Source organism: Balaenoptera musculus, chromosome 6 (genome assembly GCF_009873245.2).
Source record: "Balaenoptera musculus isolate JJ_BM4_2016_0621 chromosome 6, mBalMus1.pri.v3, whole genome shotgun sequence".
Classification (NCBI taxonomy): Eukaryota; Metazoa; Chordata; class Mammalia; order Artiodactyla; family Balaenopteridae; genus Balaenoptera; species Balaenoptera musculus.
In genome coordinates, this window is record NC_045790.1 from 109671192 (window position 1) to 109691871 (window position 20680).

At 54.3% G+C, this 20680-nt stretch overlaps 1 long non-coding RNA gene across 1 annotated transcript; it reads right to left on the reverse strand.

The window, feature by feature from the left end:
- Positions 1-2180: 2180 nt before the first annotated feature.
- LOC118897304 lies at positions 2181-5190 on the reverse strand. Its single transcript, XR_005020398.1, has 3 exons — positions 4865-5190; positions 3735-3882; positions 2181-2242 (listed from the first exon to the last, which is right to left on the reverse strand). It is a non-coding gene; the product is annotated as an uncharacterized LOC118897304 (long non-coding RNA).
- Positions 5191-20680: the final 15490 nt, after the last annotated feature.

Below are 20680 nucleotides of genomic sequence, written 5' to 3' on the forward strand. Positions count from 1 at the left end.
TCACCATTAGCTCAGTCTGCTAGGTCACTGGAACCAGAAGTCAAATTGAATATATTATAAAGGTATCATTTAAAATCAATAGGGAAAATATGAACTATTTATTAAGTGGTATTAAGACAACTGTTCAATAATGAGGGAGGAAAGCAATTCACCTTAACATACACCATTGCTAAAATAAATTGCAGAGATAACAAAAAATTAAATATAAAAGTGAAACTGTAAAAGCCCTAGATGAAAATAATGTCAGTGGGAAAAGCCTGATGGTAAAATGCTCTCGAAGCTTTGACTACAAAAAAATTTAAAAGTTATGTACGTTGAAGAACCATGAAAAAATCCCCAAAGCAAGTGACCAATTAGGAAGATATTTACAAGATACAATAAAGGTTCAATATCCTTAATGTACAAAGAGCTCTCACACATGCAGAAGAAGACAATTAACACGTAATAAGGAATTGAGCAAAGGACATGAATCAGTAAAACAATAAGAAAAATGACCAACAAGCATGTGAAATAAGAATTGCAAAATAAGAAAAACAAATGACCAGCGAGCAGATGAAAATACGTTTCTCTTCACTGATAGTAAAAGAAAAGAAAAGAAAAGAACAGAATGCACTTTGAAGCAAGAGATCCTTTTTACCTTATCAAATTGGCCAAACATTTCAAAAAGATTAGAATATCCTGTGTGGTGAGGGGAAAAAGGAATTTTACATGACGCTCTTTCCTTGGTAGGAGTGTGTGTGGGTTGAATGGTAGCCCCCTGAAGCCATGAGCATGTCCTAACCCCACAACCCATGAATGTTACCTCATTTGAAAAAAAGGGTCTTCGCCGATATAATTAAATTAAGGATCTTGAGATGAAGAGATCATCCTGGATTATAGGACAATGTCCTTGTAAGAGGCATATGGGGAAAAAATAGACAGAGGAAGAGGTGATGTGACCACAGAGGCAGAGACTGGGGTGAGGGGGCTACGAGTCAACTGACAGAAGCTAAGAGAGGGAATTCCCTGGCGGTCCAGTTGTTAGGACTCCACACTTTCACTGCCAAGGGTGTGGGTTCGATCCCTAGAACTAAACTAAGATCCCACAAGCCACGCGGTGCGGGCCCCCCACACACAAAGAAACAAAAAACAAAAACCCAAAAAGACAAAACAAAACCAAACCTGACACCTTGATTTTGGACTTCTAGCCTCCAGAACTGTGAGGGAATAAATTTCTGTTATTTTAAGCCACCAAATTTGTGATAATTTGTCATGGCAGTCCTAGGACACTCACACAGTGTCATCAGAACATTTTCAGGAGGGCAATGTGGCAGTATGCAGACAGACTGGTCCTAAAACGTGCATACTTTTCCTAACATGGAAAACTTTTCTCCTAGAAATCACTCAAAATTAATAATTGAGCATTTGTTAAAGATTTCTCGGCAAGGATATTCACTAAAGCCTTCTTCGTTAAGGGAATTTGAATAAACAGCCTAAATGTTCAATGACAGAAGGTTGGCTAAGTAAATGATGGTTTAGCCGTATAACCATAAGGATAAAAAATAATAATACCCACAGTGGATGGAATATTTTTGATGTGCTCCGCAAGGAATGAGTACTTTCTGCCTCTTGCCTCATGTAATTCTCACCACAAGGCTGTAAGGCAGTCAGCAGTAGCCCCACCACACAGAGGAGGATGGCAAGGTCAGAGGGTGGAGGCCACCTCCCCGACGTGACGTAGCCAAGGGGCCAAGTTCCTGACCCCAAGCCCTGTACTGTGCACATGTCCACCACGCAACAAGATGACTCACGGTGCAGCCACCAGCTCACCAGGTAACGGCACAGAAGGATCTTGGTGGCAGAATGTCAGATGAAAAACAGCAGTTGAGCACGTCCTATTTTTGCAAAAATAAAAAGTGCATTCAATGTGCAGAGAAAAAAGGCTGGAAGGATTTACTGTGCACGTTAACGGGGAGGTTACCTCTGGGGATGGATCTGGTGATTTTGATTTTCTACACGAACATGCACAGCTTTGGTAATCAGAACAAAATAATGAAAACCCAAAACCACACCACCGGGCCTGTGCTGACCACACTGGCCTCTGACTTTGCTCTGGGAGATGGGGAACAGCCAGTGCTGCAGCGGAGGGACCCCAGGCACCTGACTCCCCCCGCCCTTGGTCTTCTCCCCTCCGCTGCTGTCCACACCTTCCCTGCATCCGCTCTTCCGTGGGCATCGATTTTTCCATCCTTCAGAGAAGCGCCTGAGGAAAAGGAAAGAGCATCTCTGGATCAATGAGCAGAGCCCTGCAGCCAGGGTCGGGTGGTGTGTCGGGGTGGTCTGCGGGCTGTCTGTCACTGCCCTGCCCAGGACTCAAGGGGGAGGCTGGCTGGTGGGGGAGAGTGAGCCTGGCTGGGCTTCTCCAGTGGCCCCGTGAGCGCGCTGTGTGTGTGCGTGCGTGTAGGATAGGCATGGTGGCGGGGGGATGTGTGAGATGTGTAATGGGGTGTGGGGCTGTATGCGGGGGAGTTTTGTGTGTGTGTGTGTGTGTATGAGATGGGGGTACAGTAGGGTCCGGGGTAGGGTGGGGCGTGGTTTTGCCCCCTGCCAGCTGCCAGGGCTGATCTTTGCCTAGAGAAATGGGGAGCGGCCCAAGCCCCCTCTGGCAGGCTCCCATCAACTCACCCTCACGGCTCAGTGAGGAAGGTGCTGGTAGCCACTCACTGCCCAGGTAGAGAAACTGAGGGCTGTGTGTGGTGAGAAAAGGAGAGACAGGGAGGGGAGGGAGAGACAGGGAAAGGGGGAGGGAGAGGGGAGAGAGAGGGTCTCACTTGTGGCAGCTCCCAGACTGCCGACCAGACTCCTGTTCAAGGCACCAGCACTCACCTGTGTTGGGTGCTGGGAGTGGGGGCACAGACAGGAGACACCCGCCTTGGCCCCGCCCTTGGGGGTTCCCAGTGAGGGGAGTGAGTCGGTATGTGGGCACTCTTGGGCCAGAGCTGGCCAGTCTGAGACAGCAGACCTTCCCCGCCCCCCCCACCCGCCGCCATGCTCTTCAAGCCTGTCCGAGCTTCTCCCACCCATCACGCTAGCCTCTTCCTTCTGGTCAAACCCTCTCCTGACTTGTCACTTGACCAGAGCCCGGTCCCCTCACTCATGCAAACACACCTCCTCTCGGAAGTCCCCATGGACCACCCCCCAGCCCCGCAGCTCCCTGTACTCCTCCTCCAGGGCCCCGGTGACAAACATCCTTGAAGATTTTAGTCCACTGTTTCCCGTCTGTCTTCTCCCAGCCTAGACTGTGAGCTCCGAGAAAGTCAGGCTGAAACTGTGGGTCCTCTTGGCTGGGTGTGCTGTGCCCACCCCCTGACCAGGCACCGAAAATGGCTCAACATATGTTTGTTGCATGAATGAATGAACCATGATAATTGCTAAGAAAAGAAGCATGCAGATGGTCTATTATGAAGTTCTGTGAGCATGGATTGGGTTTGTGTCCGCGTGCACGTGCGCTGAGGTGTGCTCACGTGTGGGTACAGTGCATTCGCGTACACGTGCACAAGTATGTGTGTGGGCATGGGGGCGTGCACGTGTGCACAAGGCACCCAGTGCTTGCGTGTGTGTGTCATGCATGTGTGTGCATGTACTGGGGTCCACGCGTTTCTATATGCCAGCGTGTGCAGGTGTGTGTTTACACCTGTGTCTGTTTATGCTACTTCTTGCTCAAGGTTGGAGGAACGTAGTCATCCTTCTCTCACGTTTGTTCTCTCTCCATGACCTGCAGCCGACCTTGCTGCTTTTTGCTCTTTGCAGCCTCCAATCCCAGCCCCAGCAAAGACTCTGGCTCCAGCGGGGCTTCAGCTCTAACATTCCAGCCCATTCCAGCACTCAAGTCCCAGACGTTCCCTGGGACACAACAAGAATGTAATCTCGGCTGGATGCCTTTGCCTCTTTCGTCTTCTCATCTGTAAAGTGGACACCAAGCTCACAGACACGCGTAAAAGGCATGGCCCAGGACCTGGTATATAGTGAGCGTTCGACACGTTTCCCACCACGTTGCTTCTGACGGTGATGGTGGTGGTGACCTTCCTCTGGTGGCTGTAAACCAGGGTGATCCAGAGGATGCGGGGAAGGTAAGCCAAAGCAGCGCCCTGCCCGGGGCGGATGACTACATCCCGCCCTCCTGGCCATGGGCTCCCAGAAAATGCTGCGGTGGAAGGAATCAGGGGAATGAAGAGCAGATGTGCAGCCCAAGTGCTCATCCCGGAGCTGCTTCCCTGGCCCGCTGCGGTCAGGGCGCGTGGGTTCTCCCACAGCGGCTCTTCCGGCTGGCTCCACGCCAATCACACGTGAGGTATGTACTTGAAATCAAACCCCAGCTCCTCTTCGTGGCCTGCATGCCCCTCCTTCCCTGTGCTCCAGCCACACAACGGTCTTTCTGCTCTTCTTACACATGTTCCTGCCTCAGGGCCTTTGCATCTGCCATTCCCTCTGTCTGGTGTACCGGGTCTCCACATGGTCTTAGGGCTGGCCCCCACTCATCCTTCAGCTCGGAGGCCCCCTCCTCAGTACCCCCAGTCACGCACCATCACACCACTTATCAACAGCTAACATTCTCTTAAAACGTTCATTTATCAGGCTATTGTTTATGTCTTAATCAGCACCTGGAAGGTACTCAACAAAGATTTGTAGGAAGGGAGAGAGGGAGGGGCCTGGCTGCCGGGATCCAATCTTCATAGTTCCATTTATTTAGCATTTACTATGCGCCAGGGTGCAGCCCAAAGTCTAGCCAGCTGGGTGACCCAGGGCAGCCTGCCCTACCTCTCAGGACTCAGTTTCTCCATCTTTAGAGTGAAAGGCAGTCCCACGTCTCTTGAGGGATCCTCACCTCCATTTTGATGGTGTCTCCAGCTCTTCACAACCTGGCAGTCTGCAGAGCCTGGGAATGTGAGGCCTCTGGGGTCCGCAGCCTCCTGAGCCTGCCCTGCTCTCCCGCAACTCTGTCTTTGCAGGGATCACCTTTTCAGTCCGACTTCACCTCCTCTGGGATGCCGCCCTGCCTCAGGCCTCTCCGGAGCTCTCAGCACACCGTATTTTGATTGTTTACTTCTCTGGCTCCCATTAGGCTATGAGTTCTGGGAGGCCTGGGACAGGTGTTTCCTTTCAGCATCCTAGCTCAGAAGGGGATGCCCTGCAGGACCCCGGAAACTTACCCAGCTGAGACAAGGTCTGGGATGGGTCATCCAACTCTGCCACCAATTTGCTCACCCCTGGGAAGAAGCCACGCCCTTCTCTGTGTCTTTAGAAACATTGGTGCTATTTACTGCCCACCAAGAGCTCCAGACTTTGCAGCCGTTGCAATACTATTCACAGCTTCTACCTGATGTCTGTCCAAAAGGCCCGACTCGATGAGCACCCCAGCATCTGTGCCTTTTTTGTTGAGACGGGGCCTGGTTTCTGAGTTTGTTTCAGCTGCGAGGGTCCCTGGGGCGCCTCTGCAGGAGGCGGTGCGGGAATGGCAGAACACTACGTGGGCAACCAGCTTCCCTGTCTTCACTCTTCCCACCCAAGCCCCAGAGGTGGAAAACAATCCACACTCGCCAGAAACCTGACTCCGCTGCCGAGCTGGAAAAGCTGGTTCTGGAAGGGAAGAATGGGGGAAGGGGGCTTCCGAGGTCCCAAGGCCGCTGTCTGGGAGCTGTTCTCACCAGTAAAGTGGCCCTTGGCCTCCCAGGACGGTCACTTGGAGGTTCTCTCTCTGGGAGACGGGCTCTGGCCAAGGCCACCTGAGCAACGACCACTGCAGGGTCTTTGGCGTTCCAGGGAGCCGCCGGGAAGGGCAGTCCGTGCAGATGGTGGGGAAGGGGAGGGGGCGAAAGGGCTCAAACGCTAAGGGTCCTTCGGGCTCTGGGCTAAAGCCCGGGCCTAGCAGCGGGACTTGGCCAGCGCCCGGGGCCGCGGGGTTCGGCCGGCACGCATCCGAGCACCGCTGGGTGCCTGCCCAGCACTGTGCCGGCCGGGGCGAGAGGAGGCGGAGGCGGGGCGAACCAGGGAAAGGGGAGGGGGCCTGGCCGCCGCTGGGCCTCGGGGACGCGAGCGATCCCAGCGACCGCCTGACCCAGAGTGGCGATTCCTCCGCGGGGCCGCCAAGCACGCGCCCAGCTGCCGGGAACGCGCCGCGTGCGTGCGCCCACCTCGCCGCCACCGGCATCAATTCCCGAGATGTCTGTGCATGTCTTTTTCTTTCACTAGAGGTTGCTCACTTTCACTTCTTGCTTCCTTTCCGCTCCTCCGCCAGCTCCGTGAGCGCGTGTGCGTGTGTGGGGGGCGCGCGCGCGCCTGTCCGCGCGCTCCCAGCGGACGCTCACCCCGTCCGCGGGCAGGGCGCTCGGGGATCGCCGGGTCCCCGCCGCCTGGCGTCAGGCGCGACGTGGCCCAGCCGCCTAGCCCCCTACGGGAGCGTGAGAACCGGTTCCGACAGCCCCCAAAGGCCTAACCACCCTGCGCTGCCCTGGAAGATGGGGGTCCCAGGTGGAGCAGGCCGGAGAAAAGGCCTGGCCTCATCGCTGCGTCCCCCCTCCGCCCTCACCGACTTCTCTCACTTTCTGGGTCTTTAAAAAAAAGTAACAGTTCGCCCCTGAAGCTGCTGCTACTTCTCCCGCCTCCAGAGGCATCTCTCGGGCCTCTCCACTCCAAACAGGAAACCAAGGCCAGGATGGATGCAGCCTTGCTTCACTGAGCAGGAAGCCGCATCCTGTGGAGGCCAGAGCCTTTTGCTTGAGAAAGTAGGATTTGGATGGGGCTGAGAAGGGCCTCTTCGGCTTCCTTTCTGGGCCCAGCCTGCTGGCCTCCTTACTGTTCTTTTAGTGCATCTTGTGCGGGGGGGGGGGGGGGGGGTCCCACCTCAGGGCCTTTGCACAGGCTCTGGGCTCCAACGGGCCAGAGACCTCCATTCCTCACTAGCTGTGTGACTTTAGGCAAATGACCTAACCTCTCTGAACCTTCATTTCCTTGCCTGTAAAATGGGCTCATAATAGGATGTTTGAAGGTTCAAAGTGATGACCAAGGACTGAGCAGTTAGGGCACAGGGAAGGACATTTGGTGGGCCCAGGGCAGATGTGGGGATCGGGCAGAAGCCCAGTCCCTTGGCTGGGATACCTCCCCTCACTCCTTCAGGGAACCTCTTTACCACCCATCTCCCCAGTCCCTGCCAGGTCTTCTCAAGGCCTCATTGGCTGACCTTCACCCAAAACAATTCCCTGCCCCAACTCCTGCTGTGAGGACCAGCAGGAGGCAATAGAAAGGGGACCAGGTCAGGAGGCAGGAGAACTGGGTTCAAATTCTAGCAAATTCTGCCTCACTGTGTGATTGTGAGCGAGTTGCTTGGCATCTCTGTGCCTAAATTTCTTTCTGTGTGAAACTGAGGCAGAAGGCTGCCTGGCCTACATCTCAGGACCCTTGGTAGACAAAGTAGGCTGTGGGTGGGATGTCATTCCAAGAAGCGAAAAGCCTCAGATGGAAGCATGTTGCTGCTGTAATTTATACCCATCCTCAGTGCATCAGCTCAGCCTTGAGGAATCAACTTGTCAGCTGGATCTGAGGGGGCCCTGCCACCTGTGCTAATGGAAGGTGGCTGGAAGGCCGCTTCCAAGAAATGTACAGGTTGATGGGTTCTGCCACTCACAGCTGGCCTTAGTCATCAGTTCCAACAATGGGGGTGCTTGAGGCACTGTAACAGCCCCCGAAGGGAGTATACTGCGGGGAGAAGCATCATGTACTTCGCTGATGAGTAAGGCCTTGACCATGGGCTAGGGTCCGTGACCTTCCTCAGCCCTGCCACTTGGCCACCACCTTGACTCTCCTTTGCCTCAGTTTCTTCCTCCTAAGTGCCAGCCCCTGGAAGTCCCCACGTGGGCTCCATAGAAACCTCCCGTGCCCCGGGTTAAAACTGCCATCTTTCCCCCCCAGTTCACTCCTCCTTTATTACTGAGATCATCACATGCTGGGAATCGCCACCGATTCTTCAAGCCACCCGCCCATGGCCAACTTGTTTGCTCCAGATGGAAACACCAGCATTGATTTTGCTGCATATTCATTGTAAAACTGCAAACGATATAAGACACGTACATTGAAGAATGGAAGTTCCCTCATTATTTGCCCTCCAAAAATAGCTACTGCCCACATTTGGTGAATTCTGGTATCTGTTTAGACTCTCTCAGTTATAACAGGCAGAAAACCCAATCAAAATAGGAATTACGGGTCCATGTAATAGAACAATGCAGAGGTGGCTGTGGGTTTCAGGCATGGTTTGATCCAGAGGTTCATGATGTTATTGAGGCTCTGGCTTGACTTCTCTGCAGTTCTTTTCCCTCTGCCCTCCTCATGGTGTCAGCTGGTCCAGTTAGGGTGGTAGAAGTGGCTGCTGGGGTCCCAGATGTTATACTCACACTGCACCATCAGAGGAGGCAAGACCAGCTCATTCTTGGTTCCCAAGTAAGAGTGAGGAATCCTGTTTCTCAAAGGTGTTCTGACCCAGCCTGGAGGGGGGTTAAAGGAGACTTCCTGGAGGAGGTGGGGCCTGAACTCATGTTGAAGAACCACCTGTCAGGAGAGTTGGGGCCCCTTTTATGTATGAGAAAGCAAAGTGCCCTTTCACCTCTATTGAAACTTGAGGCTCAGAAAAGTTAAGTCGTGGGACTGAAGAGGCTGAAGTGGTCCAGAGGGACAGCATGAAGCAGGTCAACAGGTCAAGCTCCCATTTTGCAGACAGATCTGGGCCGGAGCCTCAGGTTGTGTGGCCTCAGGCAAGCCGGCCTCATCTCCCTGAACCTCAGCTTGCTTACTCACTGTGAAATGAAGGCAGCAACAGACCAGCCTTCGGGGTTATTAGGAGGGTTAAGGCCCATCCCTCATATGCACTCAGGAAACATGACTTGCTATTCATATTGTTGTTATTGGTGCCTTTGTTATTATGGCCACTTTGATAGAGGCTCCTTAGCACAGTGCCAGGTACCCAGCAGGTGCCCAGGAAATAATAGCTGGGACCCTGATCATTATTCCCAGCTCCCTGGGGCAGAGCAGATGTGGCTGGGCCCACCCAAAGCCCACTTGCCCAGCAGAGTGACACCATCACCGTCAAGGAGCTAAGAAGGTGAGTGGTGGGACAGGCCCAGCCCGGGCCCAAGCTCATGGGGAGCCGGTCTCTCCAGCAAGGTCCTTCCTACACCTGCTCACAACCCGCCCACACCAGTCTTAGGGGGGTTTCTGGGCTGGGAGGGGTTGCCCCACTCCCTCTATCCGTCAGAGCCTGGCTATGTGTCTGGTGACCGGCTGTGTGTCTCTCCCTGGCAGGTGAGTCATTAAGCACCAGGCCCCGAAAGCACTGGCCTGCAGTCTCAGCATTAAGTGTATTCGCAGCCATTAGCAAGAGGCCCCAGCCTGGCCAGTCAGGGCGAATCCTTAGCCCACCCCTTGCCCCCCCGCTCCCTGGGGGTTGCCTGTTAAAGCTCCATCCTTGGAGGGGAGAACAGAGGCTGAGAAGAAAACATGGGGCTTCTAGGGCCCACATGGACATTTGTGTAGGTTGTTCACTGCACAAAGGTGCTGCTCAGGGGGCAAGTGGAGCTGCAATTCAGCCAGCCGTCCGCTTCCCAGGCTGTGGGACCTGGCTCAGGCTGCATTCCACACAGGTGGTGGTGCCCTTTTCTAATCCGTTCAAAGGAGCCTTAGGGGAGAGCCGTGGCCTGCGTGGGCTGCAGAAAGAAGCTATCTGAGAACTCGAGGCCTTATGTAGTCTTTTTTTTAATTGCATTTTTAGGGACATCTTTTTAGAGTACAGTTCTATGAATTTTATCATGTGTATGACTTTGTATAACCACCATCACAAGTAGGATACAAAACAGTTCTAGCACCCCAAAAAACTCCCTTGTGCTCTCCTTTCGTAGTCACGTCCTCCCCTTGCTCCTAATCCCTGGCAACCACAGATCTGTTCTCCATCATTCGTCTCTTAGAGAATGGAATCGTGCAGTATGTGATATTTTGAGATTGGCCTTTTGCGCTCAGCGTAGTGGCCTTGAGATCCATGCAAGGTGATGCGTGTATCAATAGTTTGTTCCTTTTCATTGCTGAATAATAGTCCATGGTTGGGATGTACCATTTTATCCATTCACCCACCAAAGGAATTTGGGTTGTTTCCACTTTGGGGCTTTTACAAATAAAGCTGCTATGAACATCCATGCCTCTGTGACTATGAACATGCCTGTCTCTGCATGGACCTAAGTTTTCACTTCTCTGGGATAAATGTCTAGGAGTAGTACAGCTGCATCATAGGGCAAGAATATGATTAACTTTTTAAGAACCTGCCAGACTGTTTTCCAGAGTGTCTATACCGTTGTGCATCTGTATCTATAATGTATGAGAGTTCCAGTTGCTCTGGGCTCATCAGCACTTGATATTGTCAGTTTTTTTATTTTAGCCATCCCAGTGGGTGTGAAGCAGTACCGCATTACACTTTTAATTTTCATGTGTCCCTGATGGTTAACAGTATTGAGTATTTTTTCATGCATTTATTTGTCATCTGATAGATCTCTGATGAAGTGTCTATACAAGTCTTTTGCCTATTTTTCAATTGGACTATTGGACTATTGTGAAACTATTGAGTTTTGATGGTTCTTTATATATTCTGGATACAAGTCCTTTGTCAAATATGTGATTTGCAAATATTTTCTCACAATCTGTGGCTTGTCTTTTCATTCCCTTAACAGTTTCTTTTACAAAACAAAAGTGTTAAATTTTGATGATTTATCCATTTTTTTCTTTTGTGGATTGTATTTTATTATTATGTCTGAGAACTCTGCCTAATCCCAAGTCCCAGAGATTTTTCTCCTATGTTTTCTGAAAGCTTTATGTTAGAGATTTAGGTCTATGATCCATTGTGAGTTGATTTTTTCTTTTTCTTTTTTAATATGGGGTGAGGTAAGGGTCAAGATTCCTTTTTTTTTTTTTTTTGCATGTGTCCCACAGTATTTATTAAATTAATGAATGAAAGGCACAAAAGATCAGGTAGCAAGGCTAGCAAAATGGGGGAGATCAAGATTGTGTACTAGTCAATGGATAAAGGATTTTTTTTCAGCAAATGATGTAAAAACCATTGGACATTCATTTTTTAAAAAAAAATGAACCTCAACCTAAACCTCATACCTTATACAAAAAAATGACTCTCAGTGGATCATAGATTTAAATGTAAAAGGTAAAGGACTCCAGCAAACCCATCTATGTCGTAGGAGATTCCCAGCCCAGCTCTGCTGTCGGATGACATAGGAGTGGTGAGAATTATACGAGCATATAGGGTAAGTCAAGTGAGAACCTTCTATGGCCACCCCTGACCTGTCCAGGGTTTGAGAGAACCAACATTTATCAAACGTGAACCCCGCACCAAGTGTTCCACTGAATGCTTTCTTTGCATCCTCTCATTTAATCCTAAAACAAGTCAATAAACTTTTAGAGGTTGGTGTTTTTGTGCCCACTCTATGGATAAGGAAATTGAGCTCAGAGAGGTTAAGAAACTTGCCTAAAGTCACAAAATAAATGGGGGAGCGAGGTTTTAACCCAGGTGTCCACCTCTGCTAGAGGCAGGCAGGGCACAGTTGGGCCAAGCTAATGTAGAGTTACATTGCTGATCTATCACGTGGTTATGGGGCCTTGGTTGCGGTGGGTGGGTGGGGGGCAGGTATGCTTTTCTCCCAGGATTCTGGGGAGATTAGAGGCCCCCATTCTCTGGAGAGCCTTAGCTGAGTCCCCTTCATGCTGATGCCTCCTCCTGGATGGCTCTTGTTTGGGGGCACTCACCAAACCCATCCCCAACAGACCGAACCCGCTGCAGGCCTGATGATGGCGGATACCTCCAGGCAGCGCATGCGCGTGACAGCATATGCCGGTCCCGGGCTGATAGGCTCTTCTTCCCTGCGCTGGGGCTCCCTGCCTCCTGTGACTGGTCATTCCAGCCCATCGGCCTTTCCCTCGTTCCTAGTGCATCCCCAGCCCCACCCCTTGCCCAGCCTGTAACCCCCTACTTAGGGGGCCCGCTCCACTTCTTCTCACTTGTTTAAACATGACTGCTGTTTCAGCATTCAGCTCAAGTGATGCCTTCCCAGCAGCTCTTCTGAGCTCTCCCTCTTCCTGCTGCTGATAAATACAGTCTAGTCCCATATGGCCTGAAAAGCTGGCATTTGGCAACATAGCCTTCTAGAGATGCATGGGCCTCTCTAGAGCCTTCTAGATGCACCTAGAGATGCATCTAGGAGCAGCCTCAGCCCCAAATAGATTGTGAGGGCAGGGACTGAGTCTTTTTTTTTTTTTTGGCCGTGCCACGCAGCTTGTGGGATCTCAGTTCCCCGACCAGGGATTGAAGCCAGGCCACACGGCAGTGAAAGCCCGGAATCCTAACCACTAGGCCACCGGGGAACTCCCTGGGGGCTGAGTCTTAATCCCCTCTGCTGGGCCCAGAGGAGACTGGCTCCCAGCCGATGGCTCAGGGTCCATCAGACCCATCTCTGCCACCTCCTTGCTGTGTGACTCAGTGTCTGGCAGGCCATAAACGCTCCATTGATGGGAAGAGTTGCTGCTGTTGCTTTGGGGGCTGTTATTTTTATTCCCAGGATGCCTCCTGGAGCGGTGGTGTAGCCAGGTATGGACGGTGAGAGGGTGCGCTGCTCTCGGAGGGAAGCAAAGTCCTACTGCAGCAGGAAACCTTCCCTCCTCCCCACCCCCACCCCCGAACCTCGGCCTGTAACAAGCCCACCACACCCTGCGGGCTCCACGCAGCTCCCTCCAGCCAGGGCTGCAGGCTCCTAGGGGCAGGGTGGGGGCGGGGAGAGGGACCAGCTTTTAATTCTTTTCCCCCTTCATAGCCTGGAGTTGACCCTCGGAGTGACACTGAAGGGGCCCCAGGGAGGCTGGGGTCAGGTAGAGGGGAGCAGCCTCTTGCCTAATGAAGTCTGCCCAGAGGCCAGACCTCCAGCAGCCTAATTAGATTTTATGATCCTGAAGGAGGCACCCTGGATCCTTGCTCACCTCCAAACCTCATCAGCACCCGGCCTTGTCCACTCCAGGCCCTGCATCTCAAACACAGCTCCTGCTGGCAACCTGCCACTGTCCCTGGCCTCCGACCTCTCCCACCTGGGCGCTGCTCCTGCCGCCTCTCCTGTCTTGCCCACTCTTGATCAATGCTGGGGATATCTTTCTAGAACGCAAATCAGATCATGTTCCCCTCCCCCCTCCCCCCACCCCCAGACTCCCACTCCCTTCAACAGGGGCCTCTCCATCTTTTTATTCACAATTATCACCTGGTGATCCTGTTAAAATGTAGAGGTATTGGGACCCATCCCCCAAGAGTATGACTTCCTGGGTCTGGAGCAGGGCCCAGGAACCTGCATTTCACAAGTCCCTCTCTAGGGCTGGGGACAGGAGCCCAGGGCGTGGCTCTACTCATACTCTCACATTCTGGCTCAAAACCCTGAGGCCACAAGGATATAAATATGAACCTGGCCTTCCGGAGCACTGTGAAGGTGTGTCTTCAAGGAAGGCGGCTAGAACAGGTTTGCACAGAGCAGTTTTCTAGCTAGGTTACTAACTTGTCAATGTCTAGACAGTTGGTACATGGACCTCCATTTGGCCTTGGGTCCCACAAATTTGAGGAGTAGTCCTGCTTGGCTCTCAGCTCTTTATTGCCTCATCTGCAGGATAAGCTCCAGGGGGCTCAGCTTGGCTCAGCTCTGACCCCCTCCCTTCTCCACATTACCCTCCAGCATCTAGCTTATGGTCTTTGAAAGCACCAGGCAGCTTATCACCTCTGTGCCTTTGTACATGTTCCCACTGTCTGGAACGCTCTTCTCCCACTTGTCCCCTTGGAGAACTCCTATTCATCCCTCAAAACCCAATTTAGATTCCATGATTCCTGAGGGCCCCTCTGTGCCCTCGCCCCCTTCTCTGGTTGCACATACCCTGCTTTGCTATAACTATTTTGTTCGGTTCCTTTCCTGGAGGCAGTTTATCATCTTTGCCATAATGGTTTTAGATTTGGGAGACTTGGTTTTGCCTCTGGCCCTGACACTTACCAGGGCTCTGAACTTGGATGTTGTCTACCCACCTCTCTGAGACCTTTTCATTACTGGTAAAATGGGGATTAAAATATTACCCTCTGCATTGTGTTGCTTTGATGTTTAAATAAGATCACACATGTGTGGGGCTTGGCACGGTGCATGGCACAGAATTACTGCTTCGTTATTTTGACGTCTTTCCTGATGTCGGGCAAGTTCTGTGAGACCAGGGGGTTCATCTCCTCATCTTTGGACCCTTGGGAGTCCAGGATGGGACTTCTCCCAGAGTAGACCCCAGGAGGACAAGTTGCTGGGTAGCTCAGGGCTCTGCTGTTCTGCCCTGTCCCTGGAAACTGTCCCCACTTTGAGTGCCATCTTTGACCGTGCTTAGGGAAAGGGCCTCGTGTCCCTCTAGGGACATTCATTGGAAGTGAGAAAAGCCAGCAGGGCCCATGGGGTGAGAGAAGCAGGGATGGGGGTGGACGCTCAGCCCCAGCTTAGGAGAACAGCTGTGTAGTCTGGTGTGGTTCCAGGGTGCCGGCCCCCATCCCATCTCCTAGGGTCCTGCCCAGTGTCGGGGGGAAGACAGCGTGCCCGGGCGGCACGAGGACTGGCCCCAGCTGCAGAGCTGGAGCGAGAATCTCTTGATCTCTTGGCTGCACCAAGAGGCGGAGGCAGCCCGGGCCCTGGAGATGGTCTCCATGACAACTGCTGCCACTCACTCCCCATCTCGGATGTAAATTAGTTACAATTTTATTAGTGTGCAGAATTTCAAGAGGCCGGATCCTGCCTTGGAAGGGAAAAGGATGGTGGGGGGACAGGGAAGAGTCTCCAAATGCTTCATACTCCCGCAAGGGCCCTGAACCCCAAGGTAGGTCCACGGAGACTGAATTGGGCCGCACGCCCTCATTTGTCTGGCCCGTCAGCCAGTCTGGACTGGGCGAGTCAGCCTGTCTCTGGAGAGGAGGGGACACACAGGCCCAGAGCACCAGCAGTGGGCCCCGTGCTTTTCGAGCCTTGTCTGGCCTCCTCCTTTTGGCAGACTGTCCGCCTCCCCACTCGTCAGGGGAGGCGGCTGAGGGCCACAGGGGTCATTAGCTGGTCCGAGGGTGCCCGGCTTGTCACGACCAGGCTCTGCTCTCCCCTCTCTGCTCAGCTGCCTCCCGATGGGGGGTCAGAGGTCACTGAGATGCTGCTGGGCACCAAGGCAGGCAGGTGAGGACATTGCCAAGAGTTTGGGTCTCTGAGCAAATGTGGGGCCCTGGGCGCCAGGAGTCAGCACGCGGGGCTGCTGCAGATGTGGCCGGGCGACGCCCGAGTCACGGCTTCCTGACGTTCGATGATCTGAGTCACACGTGCAGATACACAGGCGTGCACACACACACAGTTTCCCCCCCAAGGAGGGAAAAAAGGGACAAATGTGTCTTTTTCCTAAGGCTGTTGTCAAAATTAGTTGCGTCTCCCAAGGCACATCACACCGTGTGTGCCCCTGAGGTGGTACCACTCCCTCCGCTGCGGAGATCAAGCTCTGGAGGGCAGGGCCCAAAGAAACAGCAGACCAGCAACGCCCCCCTGGGCTCCTAATTGGGGCTGGCTTGGTGGTGGGCACTGAGGTGCCCTCCCAAGGGCAGAGGAGTTGGCACTGCAGGGGCAGGGTGGGGTGCCGAGGGACAGAGGGCAGGAGGGGATGAGGGAAAACTCCAGGCGGGTGTGAACGGCTGAGCCAATGAAGGAAAGAAAGCCGAATACAGGCTTGGAGGCGCACGACAAAGCCTCAGCGAAGGCTCAGGGCACAGGCTATCGGGAGGACGGATGGAAAATGGATGGGGATGAATCGGACAGGGGACTAGATGGGGATGAATCGGAGATGGATGGGAGGCTGATGGGAGGTTGGATAGGAAGCTGGATGGGACATGGTTGGGAAGATGGATAAGCTGGATAGATGATGGGCAGGAGGAAGGATGGAAGGGCAGGTGGGAGGCTGTTTCACACAGCGGTTAGGCTTGTGGGCTACGGCCACACGTGCTGGGATTCAGACCCCAGCTCGTCCATTTAGTAGTGCTGTCACCTTGGACAAGTTTTCATAATCCCTCTGAGCCTCAGTGTTCCAGACGGGAGGGTGGATGCAAGATCAGTGGAAGAAGCAGTAAACTGGGGGCTCATGAATGTAAAGCACACAGGAAGTGCTTAATAAATGTTCACGCCATCATTTCATCCCCGAATCCCGAACTCGGCCTTGGGGACGTGGTGGTGAGTAAAGAAATGCTGGGGCTGCCCTCGGGGGCTCGAGTCCATCGGGCGAGGTGATCAATCCTGATGCAGGGCCCCTTGGGGTGGAGAGAGAAGGAGGGGAAGGGGGGAGGAGAGGGGTCAGGGTTATGGGATCTGTGTCCCTGGGGTCTCAGGACAGGGTCAGGGCGTTGGCAGTGTTCAGGTGAAAGAGAAGAGGGCCTGGCTCTGGAGGTGCCAGTGCAGGGCGGGAGGGAAGCCAGAAGCAGGGGCAAGGAGGGCGATTGTGGTTCACGCAGGGAAGAGGCAGGCTGGACAAGGTGGAGCCAGACAAGGTGCTTTTCAACGGGGGGTGCTACTGCAGCTGTCTCTGCCTCGCTCAGTCAGTATCCAGGACCCGGCCCACCCCCGCCTCTGGACCTCAGTTTCCCCAGGTGTACGTGGGCTGGAAGATTCCTAAAGATGCTTCCAGATTTGGGGACAGTCTGAGCCTCATCCAGGTGGATGGTAGCGCGGACCTCTCACTCCTCCTTGGGAGCGAGCCGGCCATGGTGGCCAGCCCCTCCTAAATGCACTAGCTGGGGCTTGAATCCCAGCGCATGTGGCCGTAGCCCACAAGCCTCACCACTATGTGAAACAGCCCCTCCTGACAGGGATGGAGAAGCACCAGCCAGGCCACAGGCCTGCGCTCCCGAGGTCCAGACCGCACGTGTGAGAGAGATGAAAGTATTAGGGAAGGATCTACAGGAGGAGAGCATCCTGCTGCTTCGACAGGGCTCTGTGTCTGTGGAACTGTCCATCTGTGATTAGATCATGGCCCAGAGGCTGGGCAAGACCCTGTGGCAAATAGGCCCCGGGTGACCCTGTCCTGGAAACATGCCCTTATAGATAAATCACTGATTCTACAGAATCGGTGAGACCCCTCTCTAACTCCATACTGCCGGTTCCGACGTCCGCGTGAGGGTGACGGGCTCCCTGAGCTTCACCCGGGTTCAGTGTCTGGCACCAGGTGTGTGGTAGATTCCCTGCGAGGCGAGGCCACCTGCCCATCTCCCAACACGTGGAGACAGAAGCCCACGGAGCGAGGTGGCAGCTCCGGCTGGCTCCCCCGCCACCCTGTCTCCTCCATCCCCCATCTCACAACTCGCCATATTTTGTGGCCCGAGGGCTGAGAATTCTAACAGGCAAGAGCAGGGATGGGACCGCCCACCCTGTTCCAGTCACGTGTCTTACTAATTATGCCGCACACCGGAAAACTTAATTAAATCGATGCTTGGTGTGTAATTTCAACTAGTTTGGAAGTAGGGGGAAATCAAACAAACAGGCACACGGCCCTGCCAGCCTGCACCACCTTTGGCAAAATCCGGCTGGGCCCGGGATGCTGAGGGTTGCGGGCACTTGTCCTGCCCGGCTCAGCTGGAGTGAAAACGCCTATTTCCCTCTGAGGCCCCAGAGGAAACTCCTGCTCCCTGGACTCCCCAGCCCTAGAGACACACACACACGAACACACATAAACACACACACACAAACACACACGTGCGCATACACACACACCAGGAACTACGGGAGGGAGCCAGATAGCCAAGGGGACAGGGAAGGTGGGAAAACCCTATGAAGCAAGGGCTGCATTCATGGTTAGCAAGACTGTAGGATAAAAATATAAGGAAATACAAGGAAAGGCCAGATACGTATAAATAAAGTCCAGTGTCCGATTCTCCTGGGATTCATTTCCAGGTCACTCTAATCCTCCTCCTCCTCCTCCTTTGTGTCCCTCTTTGGGTGACACCCCTGCTCTGTGTTTTGCACATGAGGGCGCCCAGCTGCAGGCTGTGTCCCCCGTGGGGACCAGGGTGGTCCGAGAGAGAGGGAGGCCACCCCCAGGAAGGGCATCATGGTGCTCAGTAGGGATGTGGTGGCAGAGGAGGGGGTGACGGATGGGAAAGGGGCAGGAAGACGGGCAGGGAGGAGCTCGGCATGCTTCTCTTTGACCCTGGTGTGGGGTTTTGAACCGTGTACTCTGTCAGCGAAGAGAATGTGAAGAAAAACAAGAGAGGCATTCCTCAGCAGTTGGGAGGAGCTCCAGAAGTCACCATTTACTCAGCTTCTTCAGCCGTAGCACTTAGCAGGAGCTGGCGTGGGCCAGGTACCTGGGGCGCTGTGCACGGGTCAGACAGGCCCTGCTCCAGATGACTTGCCGTCCAGGGCGGGAGACGCAGAGGGAACGAGGCAGCTGCAGAGACAGAGGGGGCCGCGGGCCAAGGCCTGCTGGAGAGTCCCTGTTGCCGGGCGTGGTACCAACAGCTGGCAGCGTTACTTCTGACCCCTCATACAACAGCCTCCGAAGGCAGCTGCCACCCCGTTACAGCCTGGGGAAATAGAGGCACAGACAGTTAAGTCACTGCCCAGGGCTCCCTGCTTGTAAACTTCGCAGCTGGAGTGTAAGCAGCGGCCTCTCACTGGATTGTATCGGCTGTGGAGAAACAAGGCTGCAGGGAAGGGTGGTCAAGGAGGCCCTCTCTGGGGAGGGGGCTTTTGAGCTGGGGCTCACTGACTGTGTTTGCTCTGGGCTGGGCACCAGGCATCCCACCAAGACCTCACCGGGGCCCCATTTTAGAGATTAGGAGACTGAGGCACAGAGGTTAAGGGATGGGCCTAGGTTCTCAAGGCCAGGGAGAACAGCTTGGGGCTCTCAGGACCTCAATCTGCCCCCAGCCCACCTGGCCATCCTGCCCCCACAAGGCCGTGGCCGCTTCCTGGCTCAGAATGAAAAAGACGGGGGAATGAGAGAAAAGAGGCCTTGCTTCTCAGAGATGTGACGTGCTTTTCCCAGTGTCACCGGGCCCTGCATGGCCTGACTGTCTGTCCAAGATGATGGCGCATCTGCCACTGCCACGGGGATGGCCCTGCAGGCGGCAGGTTGCAATGCGCTGGGACTGTGGGCCCCCATGCTGCTAAGGAACCAAGGAGGGGTGGCTCTCACTCCCACAGCTCCTGGGCCCCGGGGTCCCTCGGCCTCCCTGCCTCCTCCATCCACCCAGCCCTTGCTAACCCTGGCCCAGGAGCCGCAGGAGAGCCCCGGGTACCTGCTGGGATTGGTGTCCGCTGGGCCTGGGTTTGAATCTTGTCATGCCGCCGCCAGTCTTGCTGTCTCAGTTTCCCTCTTGGGGAACACGCCTCGGAGTTTTGGTGGTTCCTCACCACTTGGGTTTTAGGTTCATGTCATCTCCTGGGAGAGGCCCTCATGACTGCCCTCTCCCAACCCCTACCCCGCTGATTTCTCTCTTCCTTACTTGCATGCTCACAGGTCCAAGAACGTCTTTGTCCATGTGGGGCAGGCACTTTCCTGCCTTGATCTCCCCAGCACCCAGCACAGGCCAGCCCAGAGAAGGTGCTCAGTAGATGTTGGTGAATGAATGAGTCAATCTGACCCACGGGGACAGCATGGGTCTCTCCCTCTCCAGGACATTCTGAGTGTTAAACTAAGCGGGATGTCAAAGCTTAGCTGGGTCTGGGCTCAGGCCCTGGTTACATAACTAGCGGGTCTTCTCCAAGGAGCCAGACCCTAACCTTGGCCCATCCTTCCTGTGACCTGACCAAACACTGGGGTGCCACCTGGCACAGGCCGGCTACTCAACCCAGACAACCCCAGCCAGACTCTCCAGTATCCAGGGCCAGAGGTTAGGGCGGAGAGCTGGCGGTCTCTCCCTCAGAGCCCCAGGGACGGTCCTCCCCCCTCTCCCCCCTCTCCCCCCTACCCTTCCACTCCCTGGTCCTCCCTCCTTCCTCCCTGTCCTCCCCTCCCCCCCTCACGGTCCCCCTTCATCCCCATCCCTGCCCTTCAGGGCCCTGCTCGCCTAGATCTCCCTCTTTCTCAGGTTTCTCTCACTCCCTGCCTCTCTCCTTTTCTCTCTCCAGTTCTTTCCTCCCCACCTCACCCCGTCCAAGGGAGGGGCCGCCAGGGGCCTGATGATTTGCAGTTCCCCAAGCAGCCATCTCCGCAGCTGCACATCTGGGTCATTAGGACGCTCTGGAAAACCGGGCCTGCCTGAGCCCCTGCTCCCGTCCCTCCTCCTCCCCCTCCTCCTCCCCCCAACCTCCTCTCCATCCTCCTTCAACCTCCCACCCTCCTCCCCACCCTCCTTCCTCTTCCTCCTTCCTCCATCCTCCCCCGCCCCTCCCCAGCTCAAGCCACTATTTTTAGCTCGCTGCTGTGCATTAGCGTGCCCGGGCGCTCCTGGTGAAGCCTGGCTGAGGCTTTATCTGTTGTGACAGCCCCAAGGGCAGCTGGCAGACTTTTCTCCCTCTTAAGTTTGGAGCGCGCTCCCTCTCCCGCGGGTCAGAGCCTCCGCTGGATGGGGGTGGGCAGGGTCTCGGCCGGG